General features: G+C 50.6%; 1 protein-coding gene across 7 annotated transcripts in view; it reads right to left on the bottom strand.

The window, feature by feature from the left end:
• Window positions 1-19,973, bottom strand: part of HPCAL1 (hippocalcin like 1) — a 135,743-nt gene that overhangs the window by 17,407 nt on the left and 98,363 nt on the right. For 3 of the 7 annotated variants that reach the window (XM_077153171.1, XM_077153170.1, XM_077153169.1), the window contains exon 2: window positions 17,668-17,757. The exons of the other annotated variants lie outside the window; for them this stretch is intronic. The gene's annotated coding sequence lies outside the window, so the exon portion shown is untranslated. The remainder of the gene's footprint in view (window positions 1-17,667; window positions 17,758-19,973) is intronic. 7 annotated transcript variants of the gene reach the window in all.

Below are 19,973 nucleotides of genomic sequence, written 5' to 3'. Positions count from 1 at the left end.
AAGGAGGCTATGGCCGCTCTATTTTAGAGACAGAGAACACCGAGGCTCCAGTGGGCCAGGCATGTGCGCACAGCAGGGCTGGGCTGCAGGGGTGGCTCGGCAGAAGCTACCTTTTTCCCTGCTGCATGTGCCGCCTGGAGGCAGGGGCCCACCAGGCAGCCTCCCAGGGGCTGTTTGAGGGCCAAGATCCGTGAGCAGCCACGGGGACCACTTCGGATGCTTTCCGTTGGTGTCCGTCTCTGACCCTCTCCAGCAAACCCGCCCGCCAGGACAGTTTCACAAGATGGCCTCCCTGCTATAACTTTTACGAGGTCGTTAAACAGAGCCCATGAATGCCAAATAAATCCATCGGCCGCACGCACATGCCCAGTCACTCAGTGGGACGGCCCGCACACGCTTAGCGAAGGGCCCGACTGAGATGTTTGAGAAGAGCCTCGGTTGTGCATCCTCCCGGAGGGTCTCGGGCCTGAAGCGGGCGGCCTTGCTGGGGACAGGGACCACCAGAGAGGCGCTTGCCGCAGTGACACTCGGTCATTACGGAAGCAGACGAACAAACCATGTTGATGCCCGGCCGGCTGGCGAGACAGCTATCAGAGAGCAAGCCTCTCCGCAAAGAAGGCTGCCACTTGCGCACCGCGCACAAACGACCGTCCGGCTGTGGTCGCTGGGCAGACGCTGCGGCCTTCATTTACTGGAAAGTCACCTCCAAAGGGGCCGGCGGGGTGAGGGATGGGTGCACCAGGGGAGGGCCACCCACGCAGGGTCAGTTTCGACTCCTACTTGGTTTGCAAAGCTTCCTATTCTTGCACAGCTTGGCTCAGACCAGTATCAGCCTTCCGAGAGCACGAGAGGCAGCGTTTTAATCCACCATAACAGAGAATGGGGAGAGGGGTGGGGCGGTTAATGCAGCACTTACGTCCATTACTGTGGTTCTCGGCTACCATAATCATTCCTCTTGTGTGGAATTGGTTTTTTTTTTTAAAGGAAACATATAACTGGGGAGCCCTACAAGATATTTAACCCCAAGTCGGTATTGCCTGCAAACTAAAGCCTTTTAAAGGGCACAGTTCTGTCAGCTGTGCAGTGAAGCTCCTGGGAACCAAGTGACCAAATCTCCTCTGAGTCATGGCCCGTGGTGCAGCTGGCTGTTGGCGCCGGTCGGCATTTCATCCCGTTCCTCTAAAATGCTTTCATCAGATCGGCTTTCCAAAGCTGGCTGAGCCAATCTGACTTGGAATCACTTGGGGGAAGACGATGGGAGAGGTGGAAGGAAAATGGCTCTTTAGAAAAGGCAAGGGACACTCATGCCAGGAGTAAATAATAGGGAAGACTGTGGGTGTGAGTGGTATATGGGAACTCTGTGTCTCCTGCACATGTTTTCTGTTAACCTGCAATTTCTCTCATTGAAAAAGTTGAATAAAACTGTAGTCACTTCACGGGGAAAAAAAAAAAGGTTCAGGAAGAATCTGGAGGGGCATTTATTTTGAATTTTAGCTTAAAGGACCAGAAGGCTCACTTGAGGGAAGAGCTTGTTCTGTCTGGGGTAGGAGAGGAAACTGGGGAGGCAGAAAGGGCAAAAGGGAAACAGATGGGTTTTGGTTGTTTCTCTTCCCCCACTAGACTCAGTTCTTTCTTTGCGTTGAGCCATGTCCTACCAAAAGAAAGGGCTTAAATGTGTTTTCACAAGCTGCTCAGGTCTCTATCCTTCTTTCCTCCAAATAATCAGGTGCTAATTAGGCCACTTGCAGCCTTGGCTCCGAGGGGCCGTCCCGTCCCAGTGGGGCTGTGCCAGCTGCCAGGGCCCGGGCATGTGGCAGCCTTACCTGGCTCCTTGGGCTGCAGCCAAGAGGAGGCCCTGCAGGTTCAAGCCTGTTCTGGAAAGGTCTAACATAGGGCCTGGGGCCCACCTGCATTAGAATTTGGGGGTGGGAATCTGAATGTTTCAGCCAGCTACCCCCACTCCTACGCACTTGACACTGAGAAACCCGCCAGTCTCATGGGAATAACCACATTCATTTCAGGGCCCTCGTGGAGGTCAGATACAGTGCCATGAGTCCCTTGTTTGTATCTCATCTCAACAGTCCAGAGATCGGTTATCAGCTTCACTTATGGAGAGTCTCCGAGGAATAGGAGTTAAACTGGCTGAGATCCCTCTACCAGCCAAGCTGCTCCAACCCAGGTCTCCCTCCAAAGGGAAACCTGTGTCTGACCTCAGGTGTGGCTTCAACACCCTCTGTCAACCCAAATTCGACCAGCGCCTCTGGTGGGTCTGCTGGGGTGGGGGTGGTCAGGCAGCCTTGCCCGAGATAGGGAGGAGCACAGCGGGGCCAAACCCAGGTAGTGGTGCTGGGCCCTTGCTCTCAGTGTTGGGACTACCCAGGCCGGAGAGACCCCGGGAGCTGCTGTCCTGCAGGAGTGATGGCACCTGCCAGCGTGGCTGGGAAGGCTGTAGGTCCACCTGACGCTCGACGCCCCTGTGTCCTATTCAGGCTGACCCCCAGATCTGCAAGGCTGAACAAGAAATGCAGCCATTGCGGGGGGGCGCTCCCTGCCACCTGCCACACCTCCACGGCCTCACGTTGCTGCCACTGGCACCCTCTCAGGTGCCTCAGTTTCCCCACCGATCACCCAGGGAGGCTTAGTCCAGTAGAGCAGCAACGGGTCATATGTAGCCAGTCCGAGGTCAAATATGTGTCATCAGTATAAAGCACACAATGGATTTTGAAGACCAAATATGATACCTAAAAAGAACATGAACTATCTTATTCACAATTTTGCTGTATTGATTACATGTTGCAACAATGTCATTGTAGATGTAATGGGCTAAATCAAACAGCGTCAACACGAATTGCACCTGTGTCTTTTTACTTTTTTAGCGTGGCTACTAAACAAGTTAAAATACACAAATATGTGACCTGCATTATGTTTCCAGTGGCTTCATTCATTCACTCACACCCTCAAACGTTTCCAAGAGCCCCTTCAGGGCCAGAGCTGGGAAGAGACGAAGAGGCGCAGCGTCTCTTTCCGGGGTGCCTGCAAGTGGGGGGACAGCTCGCCTATGCATCTCTCCAGGTCAGAATCTCAGAGGTCCCCATGAGCACTGGGCACCCTGAGTGGGGCTGAAGTTTGACAGAAGCGATGTCCAAGCTGGGGCTTAGAGCCTGCAGGAACTCACCAGGTGGGGCCAAAAACAGAGAGCAGCATACCAAAGGGTGGAGGCAGAAAGAGCACCCCGTGCTGAGATGACACAGCCAGATGTCCTTCCCCACCTGCCATCACAGGTGGGCTGTTAGCACCTGGCACAACTACAGAAGAACTCGGGCATACTGATTGCAGTGAGGAGGGGGTTAAGGAGAGGGACACGCAGCACTGGAAGGCAGGGGCTGGCAGTGCCCCCTCCCACCCTACCAACCCCCAAACACTGCACACTTACTGCTTCCTTCCACATACAACCCCTCAGAGAACCTGCACGAGCGCCTGGCCCAGGGACCCTCCTAACTGTTCCACTGCACCCTGAAACCCCAAAAGCTGGAACCCACAAACGTCAGAGTCATCCAGCTTCTCTGCAGGGACCCCTCACATGCCACAAGTCAATTGCTCTTTTAAGGGAATTCTAAGAGCCCACGATATGATGGGAACTGCTGTGTCGCTTGGGGCAGGAGCTGCTCTGAAATTTCAGAGATGCCCTTTGTCAGCCCTTCCTCCATCTGAGCCCAAAAGGGAATAGAGAGCATGGGGTGGGGGTGGAGGGCTGCTGACACCTGTCAGAGCTTCCCCTACACTCCCACACCACCTGTCCCAGCTCAGCTGTACTTAATACGTGGGGTGATTTTGGCAGGTCAGTCCCTACACATTTTTGGAATAAATTCCTCCTGGCTACTTGTGGTCGCCTGTGGCATGACTCAACATGGGAGCTAAGTCTCTTTGGGAAAAATCCGCACGTCAAATGACTAAATTAAGTCTGTAATTCCACTCGGCCACCCCTGCCCAGGACGTGATCACCAATCCTTTCCCAAAGGAAGCCCTTCCTCACCCCAGCTGGAGCGAAACTGAGACTCCAGAGCCCGCTCAGCTCTCCCAGTGACTAATCTGGCCCCCGGGGGCAGCCAGTGTCAGTATCCGCTTTCTCCCGCCACCCCACCTGGAGGGGACACGGCTGGGGCAGGCCTAGGGCTCTGGCCACGCCCCCTGCTACTCCTTTTTAAAATGGGCCAGCTGTACAATTCTCACCAGCTGTGGGGATCATGCAAGGATCCACAGCTGTGTGTAAAGGAGCCTGGGGCGCCTGCCAGCCTTTCCTCTCCCTGGCCATGTGAGCTTGGTTTTCTCTTAAGTTCTCTAGACCTCAGTGCCCTTGACAGTAAGATGGGCGTAAGTGTCCCTGCCATGTTGACTTCACAGCGCAGCTGGGAGGGTAAAAGGAACCGAAGGCTAGAAAAGGACTTTGACAAATTGAAAGCATCAAATAAACACGAGTATTTTCACAGCTTTTCTAATAAAAGCAATGCCAGACACACTTAAGCTTAATTACAATTTTTCACAGAACCAGGCTAGCAGGATGGAGTTTCCAGTCTGAGCACAGCCGGGTTTCCCACACTTTCTTGCAGACCATCTTTTTTTGACACAGCCAGCAGGGTGGTAATAGAACCTGATCCTCAAGCCCCAGGCAGACAGAGACCCTGGGGTCCCAGTGGCCCACACACATCCCGCTAGAGGTGGGGTCAGCAAGATTCCAACTCATGTTCTTTAAAGGAACAATAAGAGAAATGGATGGCAGAGATCCAATCCTTCAAAATCAACGCAGAGCCTAAGGGCCAGCTCACGCAGCCAGAGACTGAGTGTGGGACAGCCCTGGGGGACAGCAAGCTGATCTGGTACCCCAGGAACCTCCACGGAGGGGTGGGCAGGTCAGGGAGAGGAACATCTTCTCTCTAATGGCAATCTCTCTTTCCCCTGGGCAGTCTGGGGCTTCTGACTGGTCTTGGTCCATTTAGAAGGGCATGCAAAATAACAAAATAATAATAAAAAAATCAAAACAAACAAAAAGAGTATACAGAGGTGGAAACAACCCAAGTGCCCACCAACCTAGGAATGGGGAACAAAATGTGGTACAGACATACATACACTGGAATATTACTCAGCCACAGAAAGCAATGAAGTCTTGATGTACGCAACTGAACATCACGTTGAGTGAAATAAGCCAGACATAGAAGGGCAGATATTGTATGATTCCACTTTACGAAATATCTAGAATAGGCAAATTCATAGAGACATAAAGTGGACTAGTTTCCAGGAGCTAAGGAATGGGTGTGCGAGAGGAGTAGGAAGTTATTACCTAACAGTGTTTCTGTTTGGAGGTGACGAGGGACTTTGGACACAGCAGTGACGGTCGCACAACACTGCAAATGGGATTAGAGCCATTGAATTGCACACTTAAAACTGGTGAAACTTGGCAAAACCAAAACATCACAACAACAGAGTGTTAAACAAGTAAGGGAAACAAAGACTATGCGGAATCCTGCTTTCATGCCGTGGGGTCAAGTTTTCCGAAGGAACAGAGAATTTTGCAAAGGCTGAAAGACGTGGTCTGAAAATTTCTCACAGTACACCCCGGCATTTTGAGATCTGGGTAGGTCGAATGGGGGCCTGCTGAGGATTGTTCCCAGGCAACCCCCTCTCCCACGCTCATACACACACACACACACACACACACACCCTGCTGCCCCTTCCTAGGCACCATGGCCTGTGGTCCCTCATGGCTGACCATCTAAAGTCTTCAACCCATTCTCTGGTTCTCAGAGCACCCACACCTTGGGTGCTGGGGAGTGTCGCTCTCAGAGTAAAGGATTTCTCAGCACCTCGGGTGTCATTTCCTAAATGACAAGGATTTCACTCCTGGAAATTTTTGGCTCTTCACGAAAATTGTTTTTAATTCATTCATTCATTCCTCAAATATTGTATGCACTTACGAGGCCTATGCCTACAGAGCTAGCGCAGCAGTAACTGAAGGCGTGAAAGGAGGCCTGTGGGCCTGACCTCAGAAGCTCACCCTGGGGGGCCTGCAGAGAGGTATGCTCTGCCCAGGGTGCGGGCTCCAGGGCTGCTGCCTGAGCTCCTGCAGGGTAGAAAGGGGGGAAGGGGCAGAAGGAGGGGTTTTGGGAAGAATCCAAGGTGTGTGCAGAGAGGGTGGAAGCGTAGGGTGCATCTGGAGAAGGCTGGCTAGGGAAACTGGCACAAGGGGAGGGAAACAGCTGGGGAGGTGGGAGGGGCCAGGTCTGGGGACTTAACCCTGTTGGGGGGGGCATCTATGAGTCATAGGGCCAAGCTTCTCTGGAAAGTGCCACCACCAAGTATCTTGCCCCTGCCCGGCTCTGGCCCTGATAACCAGACACCCTCATCAGCCATGGATGAACTAACAATATGGGGGCGGAGAGAGGACAGGTGGGGCAAAGAAGAAAAAGTGCCATCCAACCCTATAGAGTCTGATGAATTATGTGAAGGGTGGTGCAAGCTGATAAAGCCTGAGTCAAAAAAAAAACCCTAAACTAAAAAATGCCTTTGAATTATTTTTCCAGTAGAAGGGTCATGGCTGAAACAACAAAGCACTGTGAAATACAGGTGAGATTGTGTTTAATGAGCATGTGGGAATTAGTGATAATCAGCATATCTGTTCTTCTTGATCTCAGAAAGGAGTCAGGGTCCCTCATCTGTAAAATATGCATTCGGACAGCGTGATCCCACATGACAATTTCTAACTCTAGCAATACGTCTTTGAGCAATTCCCAGAGTAGGCTTCTAAAGCACCTGAGAAGTTTGCTAAGTTAAACGGGAATTAATGGTCCCTCTTGCTTGCTAGGATTTTATGTGGCAGATCCATTTGCTTATCTGTTCTCCCAGTAGAGGGTAAAAAACTCAATTTCTGCCAGGTCCTGTTTGAATGATGACTAAATTCTCAATTCATGGGCCTCAAATGAGCCATTTCCAAATTCTGAATTCATGTGCTCCAAATGCTTGTGGTGGGGCCACATTCTAACATATCTTGGAAAGAATTTGTCTGTGAGAAGAAATTCTTTGTAAATATTAGATTGAAGAGACGTTTTCAATACTTGTGTGGCCCTCCCTGGGGTTTTGTGCATCCTAACAAGTGGCTCCAGTTTGCAGGGCAAGGTCCCCTTGGTGACATGGCCCCATGGCAGAGCCCCTGGAGGGGAGGTTCCACCAAATCCTGCTTGTGTCCACTTATGGCCAAGCATACAAATCCAAACGCTTTTTTTGCTGTTTTTTTTCAAACTTGGAAGAAAACCTCCAGTGAATCACCTCATGTGCTCGTTGATTCATATTTAATGTCTTTGGGAAGAAATAAAAACAGTAAGTCATTCTCAATGGAAGTGGCTCAGCTGAAACGCCAGGTACTCGGATGGGAAAGGACCAGCTGCCCTCTTGGTGGCCCCAGTGACTAGTCTTGAGTTGTCTTTAGAGAGTGTGTTTGTTTATAATCAGTGGCGGGGACAGCTCATAAAAGCTGTCCTTTGCCATTTTTACTCTTTAATTTACAACACGAGGTGCCATTGATTCTTAAAAGGAGAATTGGGGGCAATGCACAAACCCACCTACGGAAAGCAATAACGACAAATGTGACCTTGAGCATCTACAAATAAAAATCAGTGTTAAGTGTTGGACTACACAACCGTATAAGGTGCCCTCACAGGGCTTGCAAGCCTTGGGAAGTCAAGGCAGGAATTCCTTCCTTCTCCACCACAGAGTCTGTTCCGTCTTGGAGCCAAGTGCTGTGCTTGGGTGCCGGGCGGCAGAGAGGGGAAGGAAGAGAAGGGGGTGCAAAGAAAGGCAGCATTCCTAGGAGAACCAACAGTCTCTTGTCCTCAAGTATCAGGCTGGAGCCTCAGTCCTTTCCTGACCTTTTCCCCTAAGGACGTGAACTTGGCTCCCAATCACCCATGACACTGCTAGGAATAATTCTGTAACCGATTAACACAGCGCTTGAAATTCAGGAAGTACGCAATAATTGTGTGACTACAGGAAGGAAGGAAATGAGGGAGGGAGAGGGAAAACTGGTCGATATGTCCTTCCAGACAGCCTCCAAATACTCAGCGGATCTTTCACCCCTAGTGACCCTCTGAGACGCCGCCTTCCTTGAGCCACCAGATCTCAGTATTTTCCGTCAGAGAGCTTCTTTTTATTTTTAACTTAGATAGTCTCTAGCTCAGGTGAAAAAGCCAGTTTACGGTAGACTCTCTGAGGTCCTAGGAACAACCAACAGAGCAACTACTTGTGGAACGTCTTCTATTTTCCCAATGATTACTACTGAATTAAAAATTTAGACGTGGTGGTCTGACAATCCAAGAATGTTCAAGGGGTCAGTGGGGCAGAGAAGGAGAAATATGGGCTGACGCATGTGCCTGGGAATTGAACCGGATGCCTTGGGAAGTGACAAGAGAAGCATGCCTGGACTCCACCTACAGGGGTCTACAAAATGTAGAGGGACGAGCTCCAAGGGGGCCGTCCTTGGGCTTGGAGACACCAGCCCAGGTGCCAACAGGCAGTGAGGTGTTGGGAAAATTGCTCAGTGATTCATTCAATCATCCTACAGGCTTCCTCTCTGTCGTACCCATTTGGCACTGAGCAAAGATGGACTGATAGTTAAGCTGCCCTTTCTTTTTACTTCTGCCTTTCATCTCCCATCCAGATGGGAGACCCAGGCTTGGTCTCGCTCACTAAGGACCCCTGACACTGCACGCCACCCACCCAGCAGGTGCTCAGGAGAGGGTGATGGGCGGTGAGTCCCCTCGCCAGGAGCTCAGCGGTCCTCCAGAGGGGACTGGAAAAGCTTCTGTTTCCTCTATTGACTCCATTGAAGCTGTCCTACAGCATCTGTCCCTGTCATCAGTGGCTGGAGGGGACACCCACAGGAAGTGATATTGAAAAGTCATCCCAAGTCACTCTAGAAATAACCCTCAACTTACCAAATAGGAAGGATTTTTCCTTTCCCGGTGCCCTGCTCGAAACCACAACAGTTTCCACTTTGGGAGCCATTTAGGAAAGCCGGGTGGGTGGGGGAGGGGCCCTCTGGGGTGCCCAACTTGGACATGCAGGCTGGGCCACACCTAGACAGGGGTTCGGCCTGCACACAGGTGCTCACAGGGCCCTTCTCTCCCACAGAACCCCAAATCACCATCGTCTCTCTTCACCTGACATCTGCCAGAAGAACTGTTAAACAACGGTTATCTTTTAAACATGTGAGGAAGGTTCACTATTTAAAGGACCAAGAAGATCCATCATACAATGTGACTTCAGGTGTCCCAAGATGCTGCTTATTAGCTATTTTTCTAAGTGGGGTCATATTGCAGGTGCCATGCCCTGCATGCCCTCCCACCTGTGTGACCTCATCTCTTACCTGCTCCCCTCCACTGGCTCACCCCCTCCAGTCACACTCGTCTCCTTCCGTTCTTCAACACCTCAGGCAGATGTCTGCCACAGGCCCTTTGCACATGTTTTGCCACTTTGATAGCGATACACTTGGCTCCCTTGCCTCCTTCAGCTCTGTGCTGAGGGTACTTCTTGGTGGGGGCTTCTCTGACCCCTAACACACATTCTTTATCCCCCTGTGCCAGTTTGAATCTATTATGTACCCCAGAAAAGCCATGTTTTAATCATGATCCAATCTTGTGGGGGGCAGCCATTTCTTATAATCCTGATTCAATATTGTAGGGCAGAAACTTTATTTTTTGTATGGTGGGGTCATACTTCATTATTTTTCCATGTGAGTATCCCATTACTGCAGCACTATTGGTTGAATTTTTGTTTGTTTGTTTTTGGGAAGTGCACGGATGGGGAATTGAACCTGGGTCTCCTGCGTGGTTTGTGAAAATTCTACCACTGAACTATCCTTGCACCCCTGTAGGGCAGAAACTTTTCATTAGATTCTCTCTACGGGGATGTGGCATGCCCAAATATGGGTGTGACCTTTTGATTAGATGGAGATGTGACTCCACCTGTTCAAGGTGGGTCTTGATTAGTTAACAAGAGTCCTTTAAAAGGGGAAACATTTTGGAGAGCGCTCAGAGCTGACAGGCAGAGCTGATGTAGACATTTGGAGACTGAGACTGAAATAGCTCATTTGCTAAGCGAGGAGTCATAGAAATAGCAAGAACCTGCAGAGAAAAAATCTCTGGCCCTGGCAGATGCTAAGCTAAGAGATCAAATCCAGAGCAGCTAAGAAAGTGCCTACAGATGATCAGAGAGGAAACCAGTGACTGGAAGCAACAGAACTTGGGACAAAGACCAGCAGACACCAGCCACGTGCCTTCCCAGATCACCCTTCTTTGGGCCAAGGTATCTTTCTCTGGACGCCTTCGTTAGGACATATTTATGACCTTAGAACTGCAAACCTGTCACTTATTAAATTCCCTTTTTAAAACCCATTCCATTTCTGGTATATTGCATTCTGGCAGCTAAAAAACTAGAATAGATTTTGGTACCAGAGAAGTGGGGTGCTGCTGTGGTTTGCAAATTCTAAACATGTTGGAATAGCTTTTTAAATGGATAAGCGGAAGATTTCGGAGGAGTTGTAAGGAGCTTGATAAAGAAGGCCTAGAGTGCTTTGAAGAGACTGTTGGTAGAAATGTGGACTATAAAGATACCTCTGATGAGGCTCTAGACAGAAATGAGGCAAGTGTTATTAAAACTGGAAGGAAGGCAATCCTTGTTTTAAAATGGCAGATAATCTGGCAAAGTTGACTAGTGGCTTTGGCTGGAAGGCAGATTTAAAAAACCATGAACTTGGATACTTAGCAGAAGAGATTTCCAAATTAAATGTGGAAAGTACAGCTTTGTTTCTCCTCACAGCTTGGTGAAATGCGACAGGAAAGAGATAAGCTGAGAACTAAACTCTTGGGTACAAAGAAACCAGAAATTAATGTTCTGGAAAATTCTGGGCTCCCAGGAAGGGAGACCCCAGAGAATAGTGCCCCATGTGAGGATTTAAACAAATGTGGAACCAGTCAGCCATCTCAGAAAAAGCTGGGATTGGACAGAGTTATCCAGGAAGGCTTTGTGGAAACTCTTACGTCTGACTGGCACAGTCTGAGGCTCCTGCATAGAAAGCCAACAGGAGTGTTGTGGGATCTGTATAAACAGAACCACTGCCAGTCTGGACTAAGAGGGACACAAAAGGGATGCATTGGAGGAAAAATAACTTCAGAGGCAGAACTACGGAAGCTAAAGTCTAAAGTCAGGAAACCTCCAGCCAGGAGAGCAGACCCACCCAAGCACCTGGAGAGGGTGAGTTTGCCCTGAAGACAGAGGATGGGCCTTCCACCTCTTTGCAGTGGAAGAGCTGTGTTGCCTCAGGCCTTGGAGAGGGTGGAGCACATTCCTTGGGGATTGGGGATACTTAGCTGCCACCACATGAAGGAGTTGAGCTTCTGCCCCACAGATGGCAGAGACCTCAGGTGTAGCCCCGATGCTTGGAGAGGGTGGAGCCTAGAAAAGGTGGTCTCCCCAGTGTCCCTCAAGGTTGCATTCAGAGAAAGGAGGGCCGCTGTGTAGGCCCTTGAAAAGGGTGGGACTTCTGTGTTCTAAAGCCCTGAAGAGAAATAACCCTCAGACTTTGAAATCTAACAGAGTTTGCTCTACAGGTCTTAGAGACTGCTTGGGTCTGGTGACTCCTGTGTTCCTTCCAATTTCTCCCTGTGGAAATGGGAATATGTACCCTATGACTGTCCCTCCTTTGGATGTGGGCAGCAAATAACTTGTTCTGAGTTTTATAGGTCCAGAGCCAGAGGAGAATTTTGCCTTAGAACAGATCATGCCTGTAACTGCCTTTGATGAGACTTTGTACTGGTTTTAACCTTGTATCATATTTGCATTGTTACTGAAATGAATTTCTGATATTGTGATGGAATGAATATATTTTGTATATAGGAAAAACATGTCTTTTTTAGGGTCTAGAGGTGGAATGTGCCAGTTGAAAGGTTTATGTGCCCTAGGAAAGCCACGTTTTAATCCTGATCTAATGTTGTGGGAGCAACGTTTCTTTCAATCTCTATTCAGTACTGTAGACTGGAAACCTGATTAGACCATCTCCCAGAGACGTTGACTCCACCCATTCCAGGTGGGGCCTGATTAGTTTACTGGAGTCCTTTAAAAGAGGAAGTTATCCTGGATAACTCTGTCCAATCCCAGCTTTTCTGAGATGAGAATTACATTAGAGCCACAAGAGAGCAAGAGAGCCACAGAAGCACGAAAGCCCCTGCAGCCAGAGACCTTTGGAGCTAAAGAAAACATCCCCGGGGGTGCTTCATGAAACACGAAGCCTGGAGATAAATCCTGGAGCAACTAGAAGTAAAAATCTCTGAGGATGCTATGGTAGCCCATGATAAGCTCTGGGATCTGACCTGTAGCTACTTGAAAAGTGCTCTGAAAACCACTACTTTTTTCTATCTTTGCTTTGTATATATGTTAAATAATACATTAAAAAAGTTAAGAAAAAAAACGTGTAGAGAAGTCTAACAGACATCACCATGTTCGCCATGTTTCCAGTTGAAAGAGAAACCATGAACTTCACTGGCTTTTCTTGAGTGAAGGTAACCTCTTGTTGATGCCTTCACTTGGACATTTCTATAGCCTTGCTTTAATTTGATCAATTTCATGGACTTAGAGCTGTAAACTTGCAACTTAATAAATCCCCCCTTTTAAAAGCCATTCCATTTCTGATCTATCGCATTCTGGCAGCTAGGAAACTAGAATAGTGGAGATGGGGAAGGCAGTGAGGACACAACAGCAGTGCATCCCCACAGTGGGAAGGGTCAGAGAGAAAGGACTCTTTAATTTCCCATCACCCAGTGTGGGCAGCCATCACCAAGGACATTCGTGCATCAACAAGTTACCATCCTACTCCCTGAAAGCTCTTCCTCTCTTGGGCAGGGTATTTTGCTGGGTGGGGAGAGACACAATAGACCAATTGCCTTCTGGCACCTTCACCTGCTCCAGCATCTGGGCCAGCGAGCGATTCCCGGCTCAGCAGGGCCTCCTCCCAGGCTAGGAGCCAGCTGAGCCCCTCGGGCTCACAGCACCAAAAGGCAGGAAAGATGGACCTGGGGCAACTGTCCAGGTCCTATTTCCAGGAAGTTTTGTGCAATGAAAGCAAACTAGCAAGAGCGGCATCTTTCAAATGTAGTCGTGTCTGTTTTCCTTGGGTGGGTGGGGGGGAGTGGGGAAGTGTAAAAGCCAAAGCAAAGAGCCACCCACCCACCCGAGTTCTGAGGCAAGGGCCCTGCAGGGGTCTCTTTTTTCTTCCAGCTGGGGAGCAGGAAGCCCGGGAGAGGGAAGGTGGTGGCTGAAGAAAGACCCACCCCCTTAGGAAGACCAAGGAAGCTGGGGCCCCAGACTCACCCAAAATACGAGCAGCGGGGAGAGCCACAGGATGCAGAGTCCCCAGAGGCCATGAGAGCCAGGCCAAGGGCCACGTCAGTGGGGAGGAGAGAGGCCCCCCTTTTTCCTGGAAACACTGGGCACCCAACACTGGGGCTGGCAGCTTGGCCTCTGCCCCACTCCCCCAGGCTCCCTGTGGGGGTGTCTGCTGTAAGGCCAGGTGGAGGGGCCCAGAGCCCCCAGTCCCCTCTGCAGTTAAGGTGGTGACACGTGCAGTACTTTGGGGTTCAAACTATAGCCCCGTGGCTGAGTATTCAAAGGTGGGCCCCCACTGGGCGGGAAGATGAGAATTATAAAGAGGCGGCTTCTCCCCCAAGCTTGGGGTTTGTTCACATGAAACTTAACTCCACAAAGGATAGGTCAAGTCTACTTAAAATTTAGGCCTAAGAGTCACCCCCAAGAGAGCCTCTTTTGTTGCTCAGATGTGGCCTCCTTCTCCAGCCAACATGACCAGCAGTCTCACCACCCTTCCCCTCTCTGTGTGGGACATGACTCCCAGGGGTGTAGACCTTCCTGGCAACGTGGGACAGAGATCCTGGAATGAGCTGAGACTAAGCATCAAGGGACTGAGAAAAACCCTAGAATGAGCTGAGAATTAACATCAAGGGATTGAGAGAACCTTCTCAACCAAAGGGGGAAGAATGAAATGAGACTAAGCGTCAATGGCTGAGAGATTCCAAACAGAGTTGAAAGGTTATCCTGGAGGTTATTCTTATGCATTAAGTAGATTTCACCTTGTTGTTCAAGATGTAGTGGAGAGGCTGGAGGGAACTGCCTGAAAATGTAGAGCTGTGTTCCAGTAGCCATGTTTCTTGATGATGATTGTATAATGATATAGCTTTCACAATGAGACTCTGCGAATGTGAAAACCTTGTGTCTGATGCTCCTTTTAGCTACTATATCAGCCGAAGAGTAGAACATATGGAATAAAAATAAATAATAGGGGGAACAAATGTTAAAATAAATTTAGTTTGAAATGCTAGTGGTAAATGAAAGCGAGGGGTAAGGGGTATGGTATGTATAATTTTTTTTCTCTGTTATCGTTTTATTTCTTTTTCTGTTGTCTTTTTATTTCTTTTTCTAAATTGATGCAAATGTTCTAAGAAATGATGAATATGCAACTATGTGATGATATTAAGAATTACCGATTGTATATGTAGAATGCAATGATCTCTTAATGTTTTGTTTGTTAATTTTTTTAATTAATAAAAAAAGTTTAAAAAATGCATCAAGCTGAACACTTGAGACAGGTGCATTTACTCTATGTAAATTATACCTCAATAAAATTGATTTAAAATTTAAAAAAAAATAAAAAATGAAAAATAAAGAGGCGGCTTCTGCTTTTGGGTGCCAAGAGAACTCTAGACTTTTAGAAAGCGACTTTCCGTGAAGGTTTCAGAGGATTTGAATCCTCATGAGTGACTCCCTCAAACTCAGTGGATGCCAAGACAGCGAGTGGGTGACTCGGGCTCTCCTGGGTGGGGGGTGGCTGGGCAGGGCTAGGTCGCCAAGGACCCGTGGCCCCTTCCCCCAAACCCCCCTCCCAGGGTTGCCTCCTCCCAGCCTTTGACACTGGACAAGATACTCCACCACCACAGCCTCCCCCAAGCCTCAGAACCCCGGGGAAATGTGGAGAAGGGGTGGTGAATCACGTGACTGGGCTATTGCTACTATAATAACAGCTGTACAGCCAAGAGGGCGGTAGAGAGAGGAACAGATGGTGGGTCACGGGCCCCTCTTGGGGTGCTGGATGCTTTACATCTCAGCTCCAAGCTTTTTTTAGAATATATTTTTATTATTAGAGAACTTGCAGGCTTATAGAAAAATAACGCAGAAAATACCAAATTCTCATATACCACCCCAGCCCCCAATATTATCTCCTTGCATTAATATGGTACCTTTGTTAGATTTGATGAAAGAGTACTATTATAATTGTAGTATTAGCTAAAGTCCATGGTTTACATTAGGGTTCACGGTTTGTGTTGCACAGTCCTAAGTTTGTTTTTTCAAAAACAATTTTTATTCTAGTCACACAATCACAACCTGAAATTTCCCCCTTTAATCAGAAGTACTTAATTGAGAGTCAATTATGTTCACAACCATAAAATGCCTAGGTTTTTCCACCACCTCGTACAGCAATGCAGTAGCAGTGACCCTGCCACGACCCTCTCCAGGAAGGGCGGTTTTATTAAGAGACTTGGATGAGGCTATTGGGAGGCAGAGATTCAAGGTTAGAGAACAAAACTCAAAATTCAGCTCCAGAGGAGCAAATTCCCAGCAGTCAGGACGCTTTCCCCAGGCTTCCGGGCCAGGCCCGTGCAGTGAACACCGGCGAAGGGCAGCTGGTGGGGAGGTCAGGCTCACAGAGGGACCCCACGGAGCACCTCTCAGGACAGAAGGCAGGCAGTCGGCTCAGCCTCGAGGTCTGGGGACAGACCGAGGAAGGGATAAGGGGCCTGAGCTCAGGCCTACGGGATGAACTGGGGGGAGCAGGGCTAATGAAGTGGGGTCCGTTCTAGGCGGAGGGCCTGGCCCGAGCCGGGCACAGAGACACAAGGGCACGCTCCGAAGCCATGGGTAGTGTGATGTCACGAGCACCTCCCTCCTTCTGGAGCAGGGCGTAGGCTGAGATGCAGCTGGGAGGGCAGATTCCAGCAGACCCAGAGGCTCAGTGGGCAAGGGCTGGGGGCTTGGGATGTGCTCCTCAGCTGGGAGAAGGACTTCATCCTCTTCCCATCTAAGACAGACTTTTCTGGCTACGGGGGCCAGGCAGGGGGCCAGGCAGGAGGCTGAGGGTCCAGTGGAGATGAAGGGGTCTGAGAAGAAAGCAGGGACTGTGTGATGGGAAGCAGGGCGCGGGTTTAGGTACTTCGGAGGTCACGGGGTAGGGGGCGGTGGAGGGAAGACTCCGAGATGAGCAGGGGCTGAGGAGGAGGCACCGAGAAGGGAGGATCAAAGGGAGGAGGGTCCCCAGGAGGGGAGGAGTTGCAGCGGGGGACAGGAGAAGGGTGCTGAAGCAAGGGCCCCAGGAGCCCGCACAGGCCACGGGCAGGAGAGGAGCAACTCTGCCTCAGTGTCTAGAGGCAGGGGAGGGAGGAACTTGAGGGGAAAGGGAGGGGAAACCACTGAGGGGGAAAAGAGGAAACTGCAGGACAAGTGAGATGATGGAGAGGAGGAGCAGGTGATGTGGGATGTGGCTCTGGCTCCACAGTGGGGTGACTTGGGCAGGGTGTGAGCCCCAGGCTCGGCGGCCAGGGCAGGGGGAGTCCCAGGTACAGAGGCCGGGGCAGGGCAGGGCGGGGCTGGATCCCAGGCCTGATTAAGACTTGTCCAGGTTGCAGGGCAGGAGTGCTAGGGTGATGGGGCCGGGGTAAGAAAGCAGTTTCTGTGGTCAGTCTTTGGGGAAGTTGGAAGGGCAGCCAAGGGGAGGGCTCAGGGAAGTCCACGAAGGGCTACAGAGAAAGCTGGGGCTCACGGGGCGTCCATGGAGCGGGCTGGAGGGGGTGGGGAATGAGAACAGGGTATTGGAGGCTCAGTCAGGGGACCCTGGACCCCAGGGGACCCAGAAGGACGGTGGGACCCAAAGTGGATGAGAGGCCGGGAGCTGGGGCCAGCCTTGGGTGGAGGAGTGAAGATAAGGGGGGACGCTATCCTCTTTGTTCCCCCAGGAAGGGCTCAAGTGTCCATGGAAAGGTTATAGGGAGGGCCCAGGACAGTGGGGTGAGAGCCGGGAGGACAGAGATCACTGAGCAATGGGCTCCCCAGTAGGCAGCCTTTTCTCCTTTATGGGGGTGAATAAGGTACTAGGAGAACAAAGTCTCTAGGTACAGGGGGTTGAGAGGAGTATGGAAAACACAAAGAAACACAAAGAGAACAGAAAAACGTCCCACTTCGCCCTCATTTCAGTCACTGTCCTTTTCAAAGTCTACTCTCTGGACCATCTAAACCTATCCTAATTCCCCTCACTAGACAAATTAAAAAGTCACAAAAATCAGCTGGTTTACCCAGAAAGCCCTGGGCAATTTAGGGTGAGAACCAAGAGCTCCGGTGGTCTCCCTGGGGAGCTGCATGGACTAGGTGGGACCTGTCACAGGGGCCTCACCCACCCAGCTAGGTGAAGACCCACCTGGACAGGACTTCTAGAGTGACAGCAGCCCCCTCTTTCATCCTTAGTCTCCACCTGTCCCCAAGCCCATCCCGCCTCCCGGAGAGACTTACCCAAGTTCAAGGGGAGCCCGAGACCAAACAGAGGTCAGGATCTCCGGGGTTGGCTTCCTCGTCCTTTGACCGGGCTACTAGACCATGCCCCTGCAAGAGAGGACACAGGTCACGCAAGCAGCGGACCCAACACAGCCTAGATGCCTTTCTCTCGTGGTGCTTCCCTTGGGCTTGGTGGTAGAGCCACAGAGCTTCTGCCAGGCCCATGCTAACTACAGAAAAATCCTGCCCCTGGCCTGCTGTCTATTGGCGACAGCTTGTGGCCTCTGCACCCAGAGGGAGGGCAAGCCCACCAACTGACAAGAGAAGTCATGGGTGGGACATGCTGGCAAAGCCCTGGACAGCACTGCCCCCCGTTATCCCAAAGCCGGAGCAGATGCCAAGTGTGGCTGAATGGCCTGTGGAATGTGCAAGCCCAGGTTCAAATCTCAGCATCACACGTCCTGGCTGAGGCACTCCGGGCTATCACAGGGATGGCCTGGCCGATGAGCCGAGGCTAGCCCTCTGCACCTGGAAGAGCCAGATGTACGTGTTGGTGCAATCATGCACAAAGATCTAGCACAGGGGCTGGTTCACGGGAGTTCCAGGTGCCAGGGAATGCTGGTCCCTTCAGTGCAATACCAGGGGTGTGCCCACGGTCCCCGGCTTCCTTCCAGAGGCCTTGCCACCCTGGCACAGTGCAGGGCTTACGTGGGGGGCTTCAGAATGTGCATATGGCATGTCAGCTCAGAAAGCACCACACGTTCACCGTGAGAAGAGAAACTCAAGAGCTGCCGGCATCTCTGCACCCTGACCACTCAGAACTGTTTAACGCTAGCTTCTCGAGATGGCAGCCCCTTTCCTGTGAACCTACAGCATCCTGCACACAATTTACGATACCAATATCACTTGGTTAACATCCCTGCCCAGTGCCTTGTTAAGCCCTTTGGATGCACTTATTTGCATTATCCAATTTAATCTGCATTGCAGCCCCAGGAGGAAGGCCTAATTATATTACCCCCATTTGGCAGATAGGGAAACTGAGGCTTAGAGAAGAGAATCACTTACTCGAGGTCACGTCATCTCCCAGGTGGCAGAGCCAGGATGTAAGCCTAGACCGCCACACCATGTTAAGCAGCATTTCCCTGCTGGCCTGTTCTTTCTTGATCAGCTCCCTTAAACATGGTCTCCTCACTTGACAGCCAGTTTTTTCTCTTGCTCATAGCACACTGCTGCCTTCCTTCATAGCAGTGATCATAGTTTTTGCCCCCTCGCTGGAGGGTCTTGAGGACAGCACCCAAGCTGCTTATCCACCAGTGAACCCCAGCACCTGTGCAGGGCAGCCCCAGGGATGAGAACGGTTCCATGTCCGGCTGCCCCATCCCTCCACAGAGGCAGGGATTCATTGTCCTCACTCCATGCAGCCAGCCAGGGTCTTCTAGCCCAGAAGATGTATGCAGCAGGCACTCAATCAGTAACTAATATTTGACAAATGAACCCCTCCAAGATGCATCATGTGGACATTATTGAAAGCAGGCATATTTTGCCTGAAGTTAAAAATCTCCCATTTCCCTTAATACTGAATTTTATATCCCAAGTATGGAATTTAAACTAGCCGGAACTTGCTAGGTGCTTTATGTTTAGCCATTATTCTAATGCCCAGCATTTCACATCCTACTCCCCACCCATCACCAGCCCGGCAGGGAGAGACCGTTGTAAAGAGGCGGAAACAGACTCTTATTCCAAGGCCACCCAAAGTGCAAGCCCAGAATGCAAACCTCAAAATCCATGCTTTGCTCTTACGAGATGCTCTAGTAAATTAAAGGGGGACTTGAAGAGGCCTGTTTGAATCCAGCAAGCTCAAATCCTGGATGACCTCCCGCTTTCCTCAAGCTCGAGCAGGGGAGCTCACAGCCTGCGGGACTTTTGGCTGGGGGCCTGCCCTCAGCTGCACAGAACCATCCTCACTGCCCTCCTACTGCCCAGAAGCCTTTTGCAGGGCTCTGACTGGCTGCAGCCAGGTCAGCCGTCTGGCTAGAAAGGACCTCCCCCTTACCCCACTTCTAGCCTTTTGGGGACAGGTCTGCCTGATCAATATGCTCAGTTACCCACCGGCACATACAAAACCATGCTTACTCTACAAAAGCATCTTCTATCACCGCCCTGCACGTCCCCCCGAGACGCATGTACAGCATTCAGGAGGAATGCACAGGGAGAGAAGGGGAAGTTCTGGGTTCTGGGCATGCCTCTGCCTTGTGACCTCGGGTGCATCCTGTAACCTTGATTTCCCCATCTGAGAGCTGAGGGGGTGGGCAGGATTGTCTCAG

This window comes from Tamandua tetradactyla, chromosome 3 (genome assembly GCF_023851605.1).
Source record: "Tamandua tetradactyla isolate mTamTet1 chromosome 3, mTamTet1.pri, whole genome shotgun sequence".
NCBI lineage: Eukaryota > Metazoa > Chordata > Mammalia > Pilosa > Myrmecophagidae > Tamandua > Tamandua tetradactyla.
This window is presented reverse-complemented; position numbering and strand designations above follow the sequence as displayed.